Source organism: Hetaerina americana, unplaced genomic scaffold, assembly GCF_022747635.1.
Source record: "Hetaerina americana unplaced genomic scaffold, ioHetAmer1.1.p SCAF_3, whole genome shotgun sequence".
Classification (NCBI taxonomy): domain Eukaryota; kingdom Metazoa; phylum Arthropoda; class Insecta; order Odonata; family Calopterygidae; genus Hetaerina; species Hetaerina americana.
Genome location: NW_027286874.1, coordinates 72,225,576 through 72,244,442, shown reverse-complemented (window position 1 = coordinate 72,244,442; position 18,867 = coordinate 72,225,576).

Sequence of the window (18,867 nt, the reverse complement as noted above, 5' to 3'; positions counted from 1 at the left end):
TCCGCCCTCTCTCGAAATTCGAGATCGGGTGTGAGCGGCCGGTGAGGCGAGGCAAATAGCCTTGTCGAGTGGCTTGGGAGAGACGGCGAGAGTGGAGAGAGGGAATGCGTCCGCCTGGATACGATTCCGCGTGAGGTATAGGAGAGGCCCGAGACTTGCGCGTCCGCTGCATCCGATCCCTCTCTCTCTCTCCCCCACTTCCCTGCTCCCTCCCCTCCCGCACCCATACTCCTCCCCTCCATCCGATCTCCCCACCCCTCTACGCTGACTCTACGCTTTAACTCCTGCCCTACTTCCTCCCTTTCCCTGTCTTCTCTTCTTCACGCCCATTCACCCAGTTTCATCTTTTCCTCAGCGACTTCCACTTCCCCTTTACGCCGTCACTGCCTCTTTTAAAAACTCCCCAACTCCCGGATTCTCTGAACTCCACCGCTCCTTATTCGTCACCACATTTCACACTCTTTGTACTCAACCGCTTCTTCTCCTCACATATCCTCTTCCTTGCTCTTTTAGCTCCACTCTTCCATCTCGTAACCCATCTTCTCATCTTCATTTTCAACTTCCTGTCGTAGTTATCTCCTTCATTTATCTTCCTACTCTTTAACTTAATCTTAACTCTTCTTATTCTTCTGTGTGCCTTCTTATTGCTTCCGTATTCCTCTTCTTGTCTTAAATCATGTTTTTTGAAAATTTAATTTGTTTTTAATTTTATCCACTCTCTTTCTTATTCATTTTCTCCCCTCTCTCTCTCTCATACGCTTTCAGCATTTTTCTTCGTATTCACTTTCTAATCTCCATAACTTTATCCTCTTCGTATCAGTGCGTTATTTCACTTGGGTCTCCATCTGACACACATGTTACTTATGCCAATTCCTACTTTTTTAAATGAACATGAATGTCAAAAGAACTCTCCTCTTATATCGAAGTCAGCGTTTGACTTTATCGTATCGTATCTTCTTTTCTTGGTTGCGTCGTATCAAAATTGTATACACCAATCCTGGTACAAAATTTACATAAAATAAAAAAGTGAAACATATAAAGTGACTGTAATTTTGTTTTAGCTGATGCACATTCAAATATAGTGAGGAGGATATATATTTTCTGTTCTCCACTTGATTCGGCATGAAATTGGCCCCTCTGTTAGCAAAGGGGTCTGTCTGTAATGAATGAATTCTTTCGGCCGGATTGTAAGAGCAACAATAGCCCTGTCACTGGTAAATTAGCGTATTTTTTTAACTAAAGCTTTAACTTATGAATTTTGTCCATCGGCAACTTATAATAAATAAAAGCTCTCGTGATATATCGGTACGATAGTAAATGAGAACACGGAAAACCACGCTGTCCACTGGAGGGAGAGCTCAGCCGTCCATTATTTCCACGATTAATCGGGTGTCTTAATCCTACACAGGTGAAGATTATTGAGTTTTACCAAGCAGGGTAGTCCGGTAGACAGAGCGCCAAAAAGTCACATGTTCAGTTCACACTTCAAACATGAATTTTGAACGAATCATGATGGATGTTACCCTGGGAAAATTTATTGACAAACCACAATAGAATAACCGAGATCCCTATAGACACAGAAGGCAACAACGGCATTCGGAATGGAACGAAAAAGGTATTTGTTTACAAATCGCCCAAATTCAAAACAAAAATGTCCAAACTCGCTTCCGGGTAATCTTTTGACAAGCTCATCACGCCTATAGCTTATTTCTAAGGGCTATAAAGGTCAATTTATTCTCTATTACTGTTACTAGTGACGTGCTAACTTCATTCTGTGTGCACAAAATAATTAAATATATCATATCATGCGAATCAATCCTAAGATTGGTTTTGATTGATTGGTCAGGATAGAGTTCGTTTCCAACTAAGCCTCGAAGCGTGTTAAATTTACGAATTCAGAGAATGACGGGGCGGACCCTATCCCTGCGCCACCTGCAGCTTCCCAGGGAGATCTGGCACTCAGAAAACTGCACCGTTTGAAATTAAGATGGGTTGTCTAAAGGAATCAACCGGAATTTGAATCTGGGACACTCCGTGTAGATGCCAAATGCCTTACCTAGTACATTAGGGAAATGACAAAGGCTAAAATAAAAACGACAGTCAGCATTAAATAAATTACAAAAAAACCTCTTAGGCCAAATTTATTTTCTCCAAACGTAGCTTTTTTTAAAACAAGGGACGAGAAGAAATTATTAATAACTCCTCAACTAACATAGGCATATATTGTACACCCTTGATATAAATCCGCGCACTGAATCAGAAAGCCCATACCCAAATTTACCAATATAATTTCGCTTGAACTTCCAAAAAAACACCGTAAGTGTAGATAGATCATGGAGAAACTGAGATAAAATACCCCTAGAATGTGGGAGACGATGATTGAAGAGGGAAAGTCGGATCAGCTGGTAGAGTTAAGAGCATAACGGGTATTTTTAGCGGCAAGAATGGAGGTGTGGTGTGGAAGAGAAATTCGACCAGTTAGTGTAGAGGAATTCCCAAGGGAACCACGATATTGAGCAATAACTTTTCCGGGTTCATCAAAGCTCCGACCGGTAAACTATTACTAACGACTCATCATCATATCAAGCAATATTTATGGTGATTGAGTTACGGAGTAAAAAATATTTTGTGAAACCTTTGTTCTTTATTATTAGCTTTCATTCTGCTTTTTGATATTTCCCCAACGATTATCTCTTCCATTTAGTAAATGTATTCACCTTGTTACGATCTTTCGAATCCTTTGTGCATGAGTGTTAATTTTTCATATTATTTGTGATGGCTAATTTCCATTGTTGACTATTAAACATGCATTAATTGAAAGTGAAAATCATAATTATTTCTTTTATGTCATCCTTTCGGATTCACGTATTATTATATTTTTCTAGTTCACGAATAATTACATGGTGCTTGCATTTGCCTACTCGGTTTTGTGCATTCCTGATATGCATACACCCCCTGCCACACACCTTCCCGGTGGCGTGAAGGGTATTATGAAGATGTAGATGTAGAATACGAAAATTGGTTTAGATAGTCTCATCCAGAAGTTAGCCTTAAAAGGAGGTTTTATCGAAATATCAACTTACCATCATCATTTGACAGAGTTCGCTTAATCTTAAACGAACTCTGTCAAATGATGATGGTAAAACATAATCTTGGTGGGCTAGTTTTTATGGAGATGGACGTCGTAAGTAAAATCTTTTATACATGATCTTATGGCTGAGGACCACCACGAGAAGAAATATGGACTGATGCTACAGAAATACATGTCATTCCTAAGAAATACAGATATTATGTGAGCAGTTATACAAGAGTTATAATTAACAGAACTGGCCCTATCTGTCTTTGTTGAAATGATATTAATTAATTTGTGTCGAAAAAAGTGCCGAATTTGCACGGTATTGAAAATATTTGTCTCTTGGCTAGTCCAAATTAATTTATAAAACACTTTTAAAAAATAATAGAAACACATTAAAACCACATATTCACATCAAGTCGGTTTGAGAAAGAACGAAATTAATAAAATATACTTTTAAAATCAAAGTTTTACATCAAAATTTTGTTTTCCGCAGAAACTATTTCATTAGAATCGAGCAATTTTAAACTAAAGATGATATCTTTCACAAAGTCGAAGGCATATGAATATTTTATGCAAAGAAAAACAAATGTCAAAAAATGTTGATCAAATAGTAAAATGGTATCCATTATGCCTACAGTAATGTTATAGAGGACGAAGGATTTTGGTCAGGATCTAAATTTCCTTTTACTTTAATTAAATGTGATTAAATAAAATTTCGTGTTACTTCAAGGAGGGATCTCACCATCCATACTGTCGAAATACACTCCGATTTTATACATTTATTTTGGTTGAAACTTCGAAACCACGATTTTTTCATGAATGCAATACCTTGCCTTATGGAGGAAATAAAAATAACAATGCGGTACGTTACCTATATGCTTCATTCAAACACAAGACCACGTCTTTGAATACATCTACTCCTCTATAATCTTACGTTTAATTCGGGGCTCAGACTGCGTGACGGTTCAAAGTACTCAAGGCCCACACACGATGAACATGATGGACACGAACAGAAAAGGACTCCATGGCGAAAACACACACCCGCAACCCAAGAGGGACGGTTAATGAGTACATAAATGACCTTTGCCTTCCCCCTCTACCCAAACTCATCATTCCTTCGTTTCTTGTTAGACTACTACCCACTGTGCTTAATCTGTGGCCAAAAATTTCTCTCTTAGAAGGTTTTCATATATGAATCAACGACGCATCTCACGTAATCTCTCCAGGTACACAGTTATTCGGTTAAGAAACCCAAATTATGAAGCTTTGTCCTGTAAATTTTATTTTATCAGAGCTGACCCTCGCGATATTATTTTAATAATAATTAAGTACTATGTTTTTTTCTTCGTAATACGTTAACGCACATGCACGTTTGCCTCAACTGGCATTGAAAAAAGTTTCATTTTCCTCTGTATTATAGATTTATGACTGTAAAACTGGGTCAGCGAGTGTCACGACCCATAACCGTTACTTTCATCATGAATGCATACATTGCAGTCAGTTTTTCATGATTGGGTTATGCCAAGCAAATGATCAAAGTGCCATTATTCGAAGAATAAGTTTAGGTCATACCTAAAAAAATCTTTTCTATATTTCTTCATTGCTATTACTTCTAAATATTCAAATAAGTATTATAACACATTTACAAATTAGACTATCTTATTTGAACGTACGTAACAGTCGTTATTCCTCAATTTTTAAATTCACATTATTTGCTTCGGTTAAACCTATTTTCAGTAATGTGTTGTGAGTTTCTTGCAATTTAAAAATAGGGATAAAATAGAATCATCAATAATGGGGAAAGTTTATTACACTCTTAAAAAGACACGATATTGTTCTAGACCTTCTTAGCCAAGGCTTTCGTAATGCCCCTCGATTTCTCCACTATCCTTTCTATCCAATACTACCACATGCTCTTATCTTAATTCGCCTTCCAGTAACTCGTGGATCTCACTCCACACTTCTATCTTATTTTATATTTGCTTTCAACAAAGTTAACTCACACGAGAAATCTCTTGCAACAAAAACTTTCAATCAGGAAATCGAAGCTCATTAATTTCTCCCTTGATCCAACTAAACGAAAATTCATCAATTGCGTGGGCAAATTCTATTCCACGTACTTTTACGATTGGTCGCACAACTTGGCCTCCCTTTTCTCATTTCTTTGCTTTCTTCAATCAGTCAGGTTCGAGAATGTTTATAAAAAATAGGAAGGATTTCTAAAGTGTATGCCTCTGAATCGATTAGACAGCGGGAACACTACGGTATAGTCAAAATTAAAGGCAAAGTAAGCGTTAAGTGTGTCCAGAATGACAAAACTTTATTGAAGCGAAATCTAGTTCGATGCGATAAATATTTTCAATGGACACGAGACGCTCAATTGTTCATCCAAATAATGCGACGTGAATTTCAACCGAAATGATTTTGTTTACTTTGCTAAAGTCGACGTTGCGGTTTCCCGAAAAAACCACTCAAAGGCTCACCCCAAATCAACCAACCAATTCTGATCGTATATTTTTTCGCGAGAGAAAACAAAACCATTTTCATTTCTCACACTGCCTTCCCTAACTCTCTTTCTCTCTCTGTCTCTGTCTTCAACCCAAAATTCACTTTCTCCATTCCCTATCTCCCCCTCGCACGCACCACTCCCTTTCCTTCGGCCCTCATCTGTCCCACCCGGCCTTATTGCCACTCCTCATACTCTCTCGGGCAACCTTCCTCCCTCTCTCCCCCTTCCATGGAGCTCATGAGCCACACGGGCGACTCCACTCCTCGCCGATCGCCTTACCTCCGCCCATCCCTTCGCCTCAAACCCCGGGCACATCCCCCAAGGAACGCGCACCTCCGAGCGCCACACTCTCCCCTTAAAGCCCCATCCCCTTTCACCCCTTTCCCTCTGCTCTCTCACGCGCGCGGAGGCAATCCTTCACTCGCCCCATCCTCCACCTCACCTCCTCCACCCTCCCTCCCCTGCCCTCCCTCTCACTCTTTGCGGAAGGAAAACAAAATACCATCGGAGACTAATCCCTCCACATCCACTCTCTTCCTCCCCTCTTCCCTACTCATCCCCCCCTAGTCGTCTCCCCACCCACCTCTTCCTCCCTCCCCCTCTCGCTCAGCCATCCCCATAAACCCCAGTCGGAGACGAGTAATAAACTCACCTCATCCACCCTGCTCCGGGCATTAAGAGCCCTCGCTCCGGTTTTTCTTCCCTATGTTTCCCCCTATTTTTTCTCCTCCCTCCCTCTCTCTCTCTTTCTCACTCTTACATTTCTTTCACTCCCCGAATATTTCTCAACACAGCCTTTACTTCTCTCACCCCTCCCTCCCCCCGGTCCACTTCCCGAGAACCCCAGACAATACTTCCACGGAGCTGGAGGTAAGCTGTGTTTATTCGTTGAATGTATGCTCCCCTTAAGAATTCCGCATCGTTCGCAAGAGGATAGAAACATGTGGGTGGGGTTGGGAAAGTTGGGAATGAATGGAGCAAGACGGAATGAGAACAAATGGCAGATATAATTGGCTTAAAGTTCCCCGTTTACTTTCGAGAGAAACCTCTCCCACGCCACTGTCTTCCCGAGTCCGGTCCGATAAAAAAAGATAGCGAAAAGGGCCGTGTCAATATTTTATCCGCAGGACTTATGGGCCCTAAACCCTAAGGACCGATCGAAGAAATCTTTCGGGAAAAGTAGAGCATTTCGTGAAGAGTTGTATATGAATCCTACTGCAAAAGCATTTCTTTTTACAAAATGAAAAAAATCAGTCTGCTTCTGAAGTTATCATCCTCCCGTTGATATCCAATAAGGATTTATTTCAGGGCACACTGGAGTATTCTATCGCAGTATGTTTACAAACCAGGGTTGGTTATAAAATTTTACAGAGTCCGGGTTTTATTACTTCTGTGTCGTCATTGATCGAGGAGTACACTGCACATCCTTCTCCCTTGCGTATAAAAAGAGGAGGCGAGGTTGGGGCAGGGAAGAGGAATTTATTACGTCACTGCCTCGATAGCTGGGGAAATCAAGGTCCCAAACATTCATTGATGAGAGTGGTTTCATGGCCAAATATTCTTAATCTTTGATTTCCAGCTGTTTTAGAGCGTAAATTGTTCGTATGAAAAGTAGTCAAACTTTAACATTATAATTTCTAATGCGAGTCACACTAATTAACGCACACATTTCTAATAGCCACACATATATTAAAAATAAACACTAACTAATAAACACACACAACACGCACACAAAACACAACTTACACACATAAAACATACAAAAATATTAAAGACATTTAGAATTGATGCTAATTTTATAATATTTAAATCCGCAAACAATTTCAATCCACGGTGAAAGAGGTCCATCCATGTTTACAATGCGGATTAAATTTTCAATTTTTTAAGCAATCAAGTTTCTTTCGAATTGCGAGCAGTACTTAAAAATATTTCCTCTAAATTTTCCCATATATCAGCAAACGGTATTGCTGATGACTTTAATGCGTTGGATAAAATTAAAATTTACAGCATTGAAGCATGAAAATCAAATTGCAAATATCCTATTCTCCACCCTTTTCCACGTCACAGTTTCCCCATCCTTGTTAGACAACATTTACTGGAGCATAAAAAAATACTTTCATCGTAAAATGACTGAATTAATGGGAAAAATACTACTTTTGTGATTTACATCGACCCAAATATCTTCATCTAGAATCAAATCCCATAAGAACCGAAGCGAATTCAACCACAGGGAAATGATTGTAAAAGCGACCTCTCGTACATGAAAATAACAAAACGCTTGTAAAATATTTTCTAGATTAATTCGATGCATGTCCATTGGGCACTGCCCACTATTATCTGTCGAAATAGGCTCCACGCGTTCTCTGATGTGAGCGTCCACCACTGGCTGGAGGGCCCGAGTTTAATTCCGTCGACGGTCAAGGATGTCCTCAGGTCATCACAAACAACTTGCAAAAAATGCGTCATCCTTCAGGCACTATATATTCCTCAGGAACTGCAGACGGAAGTGGAGAGGGAACTATTCTCCCCGCTTCGGGTGAATTGCACTCGTCTATATAATACTTAGCGATAATGTCCACCCTCACCTTTCAAATGAACCTTCGGAATTATTACTGTGGTTCTTTCATGAACAGCATAAAAAGTTAAGATACTACTGCGTAATTGTGAATATTTTACTCATGCGGTCCAAAATACACGAATCTAACTGTTTAAAAATCATTCTATCTGAATAATTAGATAAAAGAATGAGGGCGGGAGAATGAAATGTTTGGATCTTAATCGGGCGGGAGGTAATTATTAATTAATTACATTGATTGGATCGATGAACGTTTTGAACAATTCCAATCAGGCAAGTATAAGGCTTTTTATGATGAATAAAATCCCTCTCGTCAATGAATCAAAATTAAAACCAGGAAAACTTTTATCGGCCAAGGAAATGTCTCACTTCCAGTATTCCTTTATCTGGAGAAAAACTTTTTTCGGCTCGTGTAGGAAGTACTCATCAAAACAAACAGAACCTAGTCTTCTCATCTATCTCTTCTTTCAAACGTATTTATCTTTATCTTCACTGAAAATAGGATGTAACTCCTTTGACGCAATCATAAAACGATGTTCGTCTTAAGAGATACGGATGCGTCATCTGTTAAACGGAGGAGGCTATAGGCCGGACGAATGATAATCGCATTACGTCTACGTAAACCAATGAGTGGGTTTTAATATCGGAGCAACGGCATTACTCCATCAAAGGAAAGGAATCCTCCCTTTCGATCCAACATCAATCAGAGCCCTTAGAACATCCAGCTCATCATCAGCAGGAGTAAATAGTACAATAAGCATACCAAGCACTAACAGGAAGAAACCACCCGCAAATAGTGATACAAATATATGAGGGAAAATTAGCATCCCGATAATTACATAGGTGCATCTACAAGAAATCTTAGCATTTGAAAGGAGTTAGTGTTTCTACGAAAGATCCACATACAGTTATATCCATTCCCATATATTTTAAAACAAATAGGGATGGAAAATACTATCTCAGCCTATCATAAGAGGATTATTCATAATATTGGACAAATCTAGACGGTGGTTTCACAGAAATAATTACTGATACGCAGCGGTGGTTTCATCATCATTAGGTATTAAAATGCATTCGCAAACATCCACACGTGTATGTATAAACAGACAACAGGAATGGTGGCGGGAAGTAGTTAAAATGCCCTCTAGCGCTAACGAATATCTAAGTTTCTTTATAGCGCCACAGTTTGACTAATCATCACTGAGAAAATCCAAAAAAGGTCAATATGCCTTTATCAGGACTTCCAACTTCAGGTCTAATTTGGTACAAACTTGTACACTCGAAAATGAAAATCCCAAAAACGAATCCCAGTTTTTCTCCAGAATTAGGGATGCTCACCTCATTATATTATCAGATCTTTCTCACACAATGGCCACTTCCCATGGAAAAATATTACAGATACGACATTGTGGACAGTATACGAGTAAATCGCTCTGTCACAAACTGTCACCTCCGAATTAGGTAAATATCCAAATGAAAATCAATAATTTTCCACTTCTATAATAGAGAACACTAACTTCAAACGAGAACTAACATTTGAAGATAGTCGAATCCCACTTGCGCTTTAGTTCGGGAAGTTAAGAGGAATCAAGTGTACTGTTTCGCGTGAATCCGTCCACTTCACCCTACGTATAATCTCCATGAGGAGAAAAGTGACCTGTGAAGAGGCTTCTTCACCGACCTCTCGTGTTGTGAATCAAGGTCTAATTTCCGGCAGTCTTGCGTGTTAACTTAGGGAGCAAGGCATGGAGAGGGGGGCGTTCCTTAAAAAATATGAAGGTGAACTTGTTTGGCATCTTCCAACAAACATTTTACTCAGCCGTCCGTCTTACAAGCTTCTTCGTGCGCCTCGATTTTATCAAATAGTGAGATCTTGTTCGTTGTATGGCTCTTCTCCATCAAAGGAAAAGTCGTATATTGACAAAGTTAGATATTAAGTCTGAGATATATCCAGACAAACTCACAACTAACCCACTAAACAAAGAGAAACTTTATGCGAGATATCCAACTACTCAAACGACATCACAATTTCACTATGTAAACGAAATGATGTGCCGCAGTTTAGTAACTGTGGCAATTTTTCACTTTTAATTTAATAAAAGTTCACCTCGTAGGCTCTTAAGAGATTTTTATTAATCCTTGTTCTTCATTAAGCGAGAAGGCATAGGTTACCATACACACTCTTGCATCAATAACCCCGAGCTTTCATCAACCTCTCGCGAACAAAGTGAAAATAAAATTTGAAGATAGAAAGGATAATTGCATTAATTAATTTGATTTCTTTTCAGATTCATCGTTGACCTAGTGGTGCTCCGATCAATACATGTCATAACTGCAAATAATCTACCTCAAAAGTGGAAATATTCAATTCAATCAATTGCTGAATTGAAATTCCACTGGCAAATGACATTCTCACAAATTGTGTAATATGCAAAAGGACCATTTTCACTCTCATATTTTTTCACAAAGATTATTTAAATCATAAAGAATAAAGTTAATTTGTACCAAATCTGTTAAATTGAAAAAAATTAAAATTAATACATAATTTAAATGAATATGCTTTCATTTTTCAAAATCATCAATAGCTTAGACTTTTCAATGGGCAATGTCAAAGTCTTAAAACGTGATTTTCCACTCACAAATTAATCCATTCGTTTGAACCTTAATAATGACCCTCGAACTTTGCATCTCAGGAAATCAAAGTGCAGAGAACGTTACGAAGCTTTTATGTGTTTAAACAATTTCCACAGTACAAAGAGCACTATATACTTGGACTGAGTCAAACACAAATTTACCTGAACGCGCATTCAAAGATAAAAAAAATAATTATGCTTTTATTCAAATTTGAAAAAATAATAAATGATGCTCATTAGTTCAGATGACCTTTCGCGGAAGCAGTACACAAAGTCCCTGCATAATTTTCATGAAAATTGTTTCATTTTAATTTCTGGAGAATTCCTTATTGATAATAATTATGACTCATAATCACTTCCTCAGTAATATTGAAAATAAATTATCGCGAAAATCATTGAGGTTCCCGAAAAAAAGAATATGCTTTGACCTTGTAGCGCGTCACCACGAATTATGTTCATATTGTCCAAGATACACTACCCCGCTTAACATTTTAGAATTTCCAATTTACCTAAAAAGCTCGGAAACCATATGATCAAGTGGAAAGAACTACCCTACGAACAATTTTCATCCCAAACTCTATATCTTCTGAATTATAATATTTTCAGCAAAATAGCACACGAAAAACGCAATTTAAAGGCATCCGATTAGACTAAAAACTACCAATGACATCTACGGCTGCAAATTTGCATTGAAGATGAATTTCACCAAAATACATTACGAGTATCGCCTCGTATTCCGATTTAACCTATCCAGATGACTTAGGGACTTGTCTATAATTAAATAGTAGCGAATAAATTTCATTAGAGTTAAGTAGTAAATTTTCGTATTATTTTTCCGTTGTCAGAGATTAGCCAAATTATTTGGACGCCTTGGAGTAAAAATCAACTAAAGAATTAGATGAGATTTATTGCTGGACATACCCAAAGTTTTTTCAAGATTATTTTTTTTGGGAAGACCTAGTTTTCTCGTCACCTTCCTTTCACGGACATTGAATGAAAAATTCGCCAGTACGCGGATTCTAATAATTAAAGGGTGGTTTTGCCTCACTCCGCGTGGCGGATCAAAGGGTAGGACGCATAAAATTTCGATGTTTAAGTGCATCATACTTGATCTAAGCAATCGTATTCGAGTTATGTAATTTGAATAGATTCCCCTTTAATAAAATTGCCTTATTTGCCCAGACATTAGCAACCGTGACCAAATGATATTGGGAGGAACGGAGAACCTGGAGAGTACTTCAATCTGTCGAGCATTGCATGTAAATTTAAGTAAGCTAAGCTGTCTCTCAATGTGAGGATGACAACTGGATCAACCGGAAAGCTTGGGAGTTCTGGCTGAGTACGGAGGTGAATTTAGACATTTATTTCCCATACGCCAGAGAGAAAATCTCCTTCCTTTGTGCTATTCTAACAGTTCCCGACAGCGATATCCTCTACACGCGCAACCGCGTGCCACACACCTGTCCCATTGGAATAGATCCCGATCATTAATTAGGAAATGGAACGCCTCAAGCCTTACACAAAGGACACCCTCTGTGCGGATTCCCTCTCAAAAGAGGCGGAGGTGGTGGATTCGAGACGTGAATGCCGAGCCTGGAAAAATTATGCAGTTTCTCCCGTCATTTCCATGAACAGGGAAGCACCTGGACGCTCCCCCACCTCACTGCCGTCGGAGAGGCTGCGACCGACCCGCGGTGACTCTCGCTCGACGACTTTTGGAGTGGGGAAGTCATCAAACGGGCCGATGCGCGCCGCTCCAGCCGCCCGCCGACATTAAGCATTCCCTCCTCGCCCGGCGGCCACCGAGTGCGGCCCCCAATCCGTGACTCCGCTCGACAAACAGCCCCGCGCGCCGCAGTCATGGAAACGGAGCGCCGCGGCAAGAGGCAAACAAAATAAAATAAAGGAGGGTGCTTTGTCACCATCACCACGTCTCTTGGGTTAGGATCAGGAATAAACAGATCCTTTGTGATGGATTGTGAGCCTCGTTTATCCAGCCTCTTTAATAACCGCCGGGTGGAAATCGTCTCTCGGCTTCGTTTCATGGCACGAATTCCAAGAAAATTTACCCAAAGGGCTTTTTTCCTCCCGCTCCAACGCTTTATTCCTAATAGCGAGTGAATTGGCAAGCAAAATTATTAGCTGCTAAAAAAAATTGCGTCAGATAGCGAAGCCAATCATAAAAATAACTCCCCACGGCTTCACACCAAAGTAGTTAGAATAGAAAATTAATCCATTAATAATTTGAAAAAGATAAATACTGGTATTGTAGGAGATAACCGTTTAATAATGATACGATGAGATGATCGTTTAAGATCGATTTCTGCCACGATATATGATGGATTGCTTTTTCTAAATCAAGCTTACCATTATCTCCATATTCGAATGAATTGGCAATTATATTCCGCCGAACTTTCATACCAGATTTTAAAACGCCATAAAACGGCAATGAACCCGAAGGTCGGTTTGATAGGTGAGGTTAGAGTTCATCCAATATTAAGCCCAGTGGCGTGTGAAATTCACACAACAGGGTAGGGGGAACATATACTTTCCCTGCACCGCCCATGATTTCCCAGGAAGTTCTCTACCCGAAAAATCACACAGCTTTGGTGAACCTAAGGGTGCCCAGAGGCATGCCCAAGAATCGAACCCCGGTCCTCCGGTCATTAATCCAACGCTTCATCCCTCATTCCAGATTAAATCGAGCATAAAAAATATGATCAGCTACCACAATGACTAATCAAAAGTAGGACCGCAAGATTAATGTACTCGTGAAGATGGTAAACAATTCGATATTAGAGGCGTTGTTGAGAGGATATTTCGGCTTCTAACTATAAATATCTGATTCAAAGTTCGGGCGACCTATCTTTGGGTACTACTCTTAGGCTAAGCTGTTTAATTTCCTGGGTACGTGCCATAACAAGCAGAGGAAAAGGAATCGATTCGTATACCCTCAATTGCACGGCGCCGGGCCGAGACCAAGGTGAACTCCGCACTCTGAGATACGTAAACACTTATCTTCTGGTTAAAGGCTTGGTTTTTTCGTTTGGTTTAGCCTAAAATAATGTGTGGCATAACGATAAATGGAATAAATTCAATGAATTAGATTTAATTGACAATGATCAGCATTTCTTTTATGGGAAGTTAATTGAAAAAAACAGATAATACGATCATAATTGTTTTTCTCTTTCCTGAAATGACTGATATAGTTTCAACCCACATCAATAATTCATCAACAACGTATTCATAAGCAGCTTAAATGTCAAAGGTTGCCCTTCAAAGAAAATATTATTCACATTTGGCAAACATGTATACATTAACACCAAGAAAAAACATGCATTCGACCTTCTCCCATTTTGTTTTTACAGTATCAATTTCAATGATTACTGAAGCTTGCAAATTCCTCGGTTGTTATAAAATGAAATAGTTACAGTTTTGCCTCCAGCAACGCCTAAGTTAGAAAAGGAGTTGCATGAGTTATCTACGCGAGAATTTAGGGATGTGGATAACATTATCATCGGGTTTATACTTTTCAAACTAAAGAGAATGTGTCATCAATAAAAGCTCAGTAGTATGTTCATAATATTACTGATTTATAATATTTCTGACAGATAATTTATGAAATATCACATCGATCACTTCAGTGACCAATTTGGAAATCTGAATTATCATTGCAAAGAATGGTTTAAAAGCTTAAGAGTAAAGCAAGGTTCATCACAATAAATGTCGATTTCGAAATTATACTTCATGAATATATGCCGAAAGGTATTCCTAAACTATGTAACATTTGTCCTATGTTATGATGAAAAATACCCTGGGGTTCTTTGGCTGAGAAATATTTGTTTTAACTTGAAACTGAGAATCACAGCAACCAGCGTTAAATGTGTTCGATTCAAACAGCCACGTTCCTTCTCAATACAATAACTTGAAAAACATTCGAGATTTTAACAATAATACAATACGTCCCAAGAGATAACGTGGGAAGGAATGTATATTTTCATAAAAAAAGAGAACAAGAATATATTAGGTTTATTCATGTCTAAATATAATTACTTAACCAAAGACATCAGCAATGTGCATATGACCAGATGTTGAACACACTAATGACGAATAAAACCTTCGTAGAAATCGCGGTTATTTAAACTAACGATGGGAAACATAACTCCTTTCAAAGACGCTTTGGTGGAATTTTCAAAATATCTGAGGTTATTCAGTTCGAAGGCAGAACCGCTTTAGACTCCGATGATGTTCATTCTTAACACCAAGCCCTCCATCTTTCTCCGTGAAATTAAAGACTTTTGTCTTAACTTAAGAGAGGCCATGACAAGGACACGAAAGGGACAATAGAGATAAACTGGACTTACGCTTAATGGAGCGGATATGAACGGGCCATGTGAGGTGTCAAGCAGTCGTTACTCCTCCGGTGAAGGACTAATGCATTCACCGAAAGCCTCTACGCTCCATTAATTGTCTAGCGTCCTCATCTTATTTTTTTGAACTCCTCTCTCCTGAATAGGAATCGTCCTATTTCACGAACATCTCCTTCAAGGAAAACGCGCCTAGCGTGACAAATGTGCTCATTTCAAGGCAAAAACTTTGAAAAAGAGATTGTAATTGAACGCACAAGATAGAGATGTACAGTTTTCTATCCTTGGTGCTGAAATAGACTTCCTTTGGCGTCATCTTCGAATTGCATACCTGAGTCTAGACGTGTTACGAGCATTTTTCTCGTCTTAAATTGCGTGTCATCACCACGGAACGTTTTGGGACCTTTTCGTATATGATTAGGCCCATGAAATAGCTTAGTGTTAGAATTATTATTATTTTCGCCTATTCATATCCTCACGAGAATTGACTGAAACTGTCACTCAGATCAGCTACACAGACAAAAATTGTTACTCACGTGGCGTAATATGCTTACATTTTTATATCAAAAGATTTTGTCCGCTGCAAAACGTTCACCCTAGTTTGCTGTACGTGATACTCTCACGGCGCGTGAATTCTATACTACTTCTATAAAAATAAAAGCGGCGTATGGGTTTTAAAGGGGCTCGAGTTTTTAAAATTGAGTCCTACAACTTGTCAGCCTAGGCCGCTGTGCTGCGTTTAGAAACTGTAACACAACACAAAAATTTAATTTGAATGTTCTTACTGTTTAAACGTTCATTTTTAAACATTTGTACATAATTTCAGAGCTTTCATACATCTCTATTTTTCTAAATAATATTAATTTCGATTGATACTTTTTGTAGACGATTAGGCAGTTTTTGTTTGCCCATGTCATGTCAGATCACCCCACGTCGTCGAGGAGGCGTTTGGGCTTAATCTTTCATCTCATCATCGTCGCTGGAGCATCTTTCGGCCGTATTTTCTTTCAACTTACGAAACAACTGCTAGTCCTTGGATGCCAAGTCCGGACTATGGGTTGAAGAACCACAATTCCACCGCCAACCTTTTCCCCAAGTGACTGAGCCCATTTCCAATATTTCATTTGAGGGAGGATCTCACTTTTGGAAATTGTAAATATTCTCCTTGTGCCAAGTCGGGACTACACGAGGGTTGAAGAATTGTCGCGATGCCGTTTTTTTTCTTTCTTTTACTTTCCACTATTGGCCATCCTTCAATAACCTCTGGACGAATTTAGCGCAGATCTTTCGCATTTAAAATACGATCTACCGTGAACGAAGGCTTGACTCGAGCGATTGGCGCTTGACGGTTGAAGGTCAGAATGCCTACCACCGAGCCTGCACGGTGCGACAGTTAAGTCTCGCTGGGAAAAATGGTATCCGATACTTTTTACACTAACTTTGTATGTATGTGTGTATATATATATATATATATATATATATATATATATATATATATATATATATATATTTTAAGGTAATCTACCGGTTAAGGTAAGTTTTTGGATGGACACAACTACCAAACAAATATTTTATTACTCCTAACAAAACACAAAATCCATCATCCTACTCTATATCAGGTCCCTCTTCATCTCTGAGTACTTTCTTCCTCCCTTCATCCTGTCCAACATCCCTATCCTGTTCCTTCCCTTTCCTCTTTTGCCCAACACCCTACCCTCTATCATAGTCTTCAACATCCCACTGCCGGTCAACACCCCCTTCATCCACTTTTCCTGCCTCCATAGGATTGCTCCCAACAAACCCCTCTCTTCGCCCACCATACCAAGTACTTCCTCATTTGTTTTCTTCTCTGTCCATTTCACCTTCTCCATTCTTCTTCACGCCCACATTTCAAAAGCCTCCAGTCTACGTCTATCCTCCTGCTTCAATAACCACGTATCCGCACCGTACATAGCTACGCTCCATATCAAAGTTTTTACGAGTCTTTTCTTAACATCCTTACTCAAAGTCCCTGTCATGAACTCCCTCCTCCTTGTGAAAGCCTCTTTGCCTAGCGCAATTCTTCTCCTTACGTCCCTACTACTTTGACCGTGTTGGTCCAAAACACTACCGAGATACGTAAACTGTTCTACCTGCTCTAGTTTTTGCCCTCCTATTTTAATGTTAAGCTTGGCCTTTTTCTTTCTAGAAAATCGCAAAACCTTTGTTTTATTAATATTGATTCTCATCCCATACCTGTCGCACTGAATTTCCAATTCACTCAGCAATGCTTGCAGCCCCTTGGCTGACTGACAAACTAAAGCATGGTCATCAGCAAACCTAACTGATTTTACGAATTCCCCGCCCACTTTCATTCCTAACTCGAGTTCTTCCCATGCCTCTTTGATCATTTCCTCTGCATACAGGTTAAACAGCAACGGTGATAATGGGCAACCCTGCCTTACACCCCTTCCTAACACTGCCCATCCTGACTCCCCGTTTCCCACCCGCACCTGAGCAGTTTGAGACATGTACAGGTTGCGGATTAGCCTCCTTTCCCTCCAATCTATTCCTATTTTCTGCAATATACTCATTAGTTTTCCCAATTCACTCTATCAAACGCTTTTTCGAAATCTACGAAACAGGCAAATACCTCCTGGTTGTGTTCTATATTCCTCTCGATTAATAATCTCATTACTGCAATGGCATCACGCGTACCTCTCCTCTTCCTAAACCCAAACTGATCATCCCCTAAGTAATCATTTGCCCTACTCTCTATCCTTTTGTTTATGATCCTTAGAACAACTTTAGCTGCGTGGGATATCAAACTAATTGTCCTATAGTCTTCACATGACGTGGCCTTTACCTTTTTCGGAATAGGAACTAAAACTGATCTCACAAAGTCTTCCGGCCAGATTCCCTCCTCATAAATACTACGGATCAGCCTATATAGCCTCTTCCTCCCACATTTTCCTAAGTATTTTAAAAGTTCCACGGGAATGTTATCTACCCCCACGGCCTTATTTAGTTTCATCTCCCTTAATGCCCTTTCTTTCTCATTGTCTATTATGCCTGGACCTAAGCTGTCTTCCTCTACGTCATTTTCTTTTTCAATGTCTAACTTTGTTGGTCTGAGTTCTTTACTATACAGTTCTTCTATATATTCCTTCCATCTCTCTTGAATCTTTCCTGCGTCAACTATTACCTTACCCGCCTTATCTCTAACTGCTAGCATAGCTCTTCCTTTCTTACTTCCCGATAACGATTTAACTTTGCTGTACAGCGCACCGATTTCACCCTTCCTCTGCAGACTTTCCATATCCTCGCACTGCGTCTTCCACCATGCTTCTTTTGCTTTATTTGTTGCCCGCCTCAATTTATTGTTCAATTCTTTGTACTTCATTTTGCCTAATTCTGTTTTTATATTCTTCCATTTTCGCCGCTCATCCATCTTTGTAATCATCTCATCCGTGATCCATGGTTTCCTAGTCCTTTTAGCGTTAACGGTTCCAATAGTGTCTTTTGCGGCTTTAGACAACCCTTCCTTGATCATTTCCCATTTTTCTTCGATAGTACTAAGCCCTTTACCATCCTCCATGATTTTCTCTACCGCCTGTTTGTATTCCTTCCTTTTCAACCCATTTCATGCTTCTACATTCCATTTTCTAACTCGCCGCCCCTGCCTTATCTTTTTGAAACGTACGCTACATTTCATAACAACTAAATTG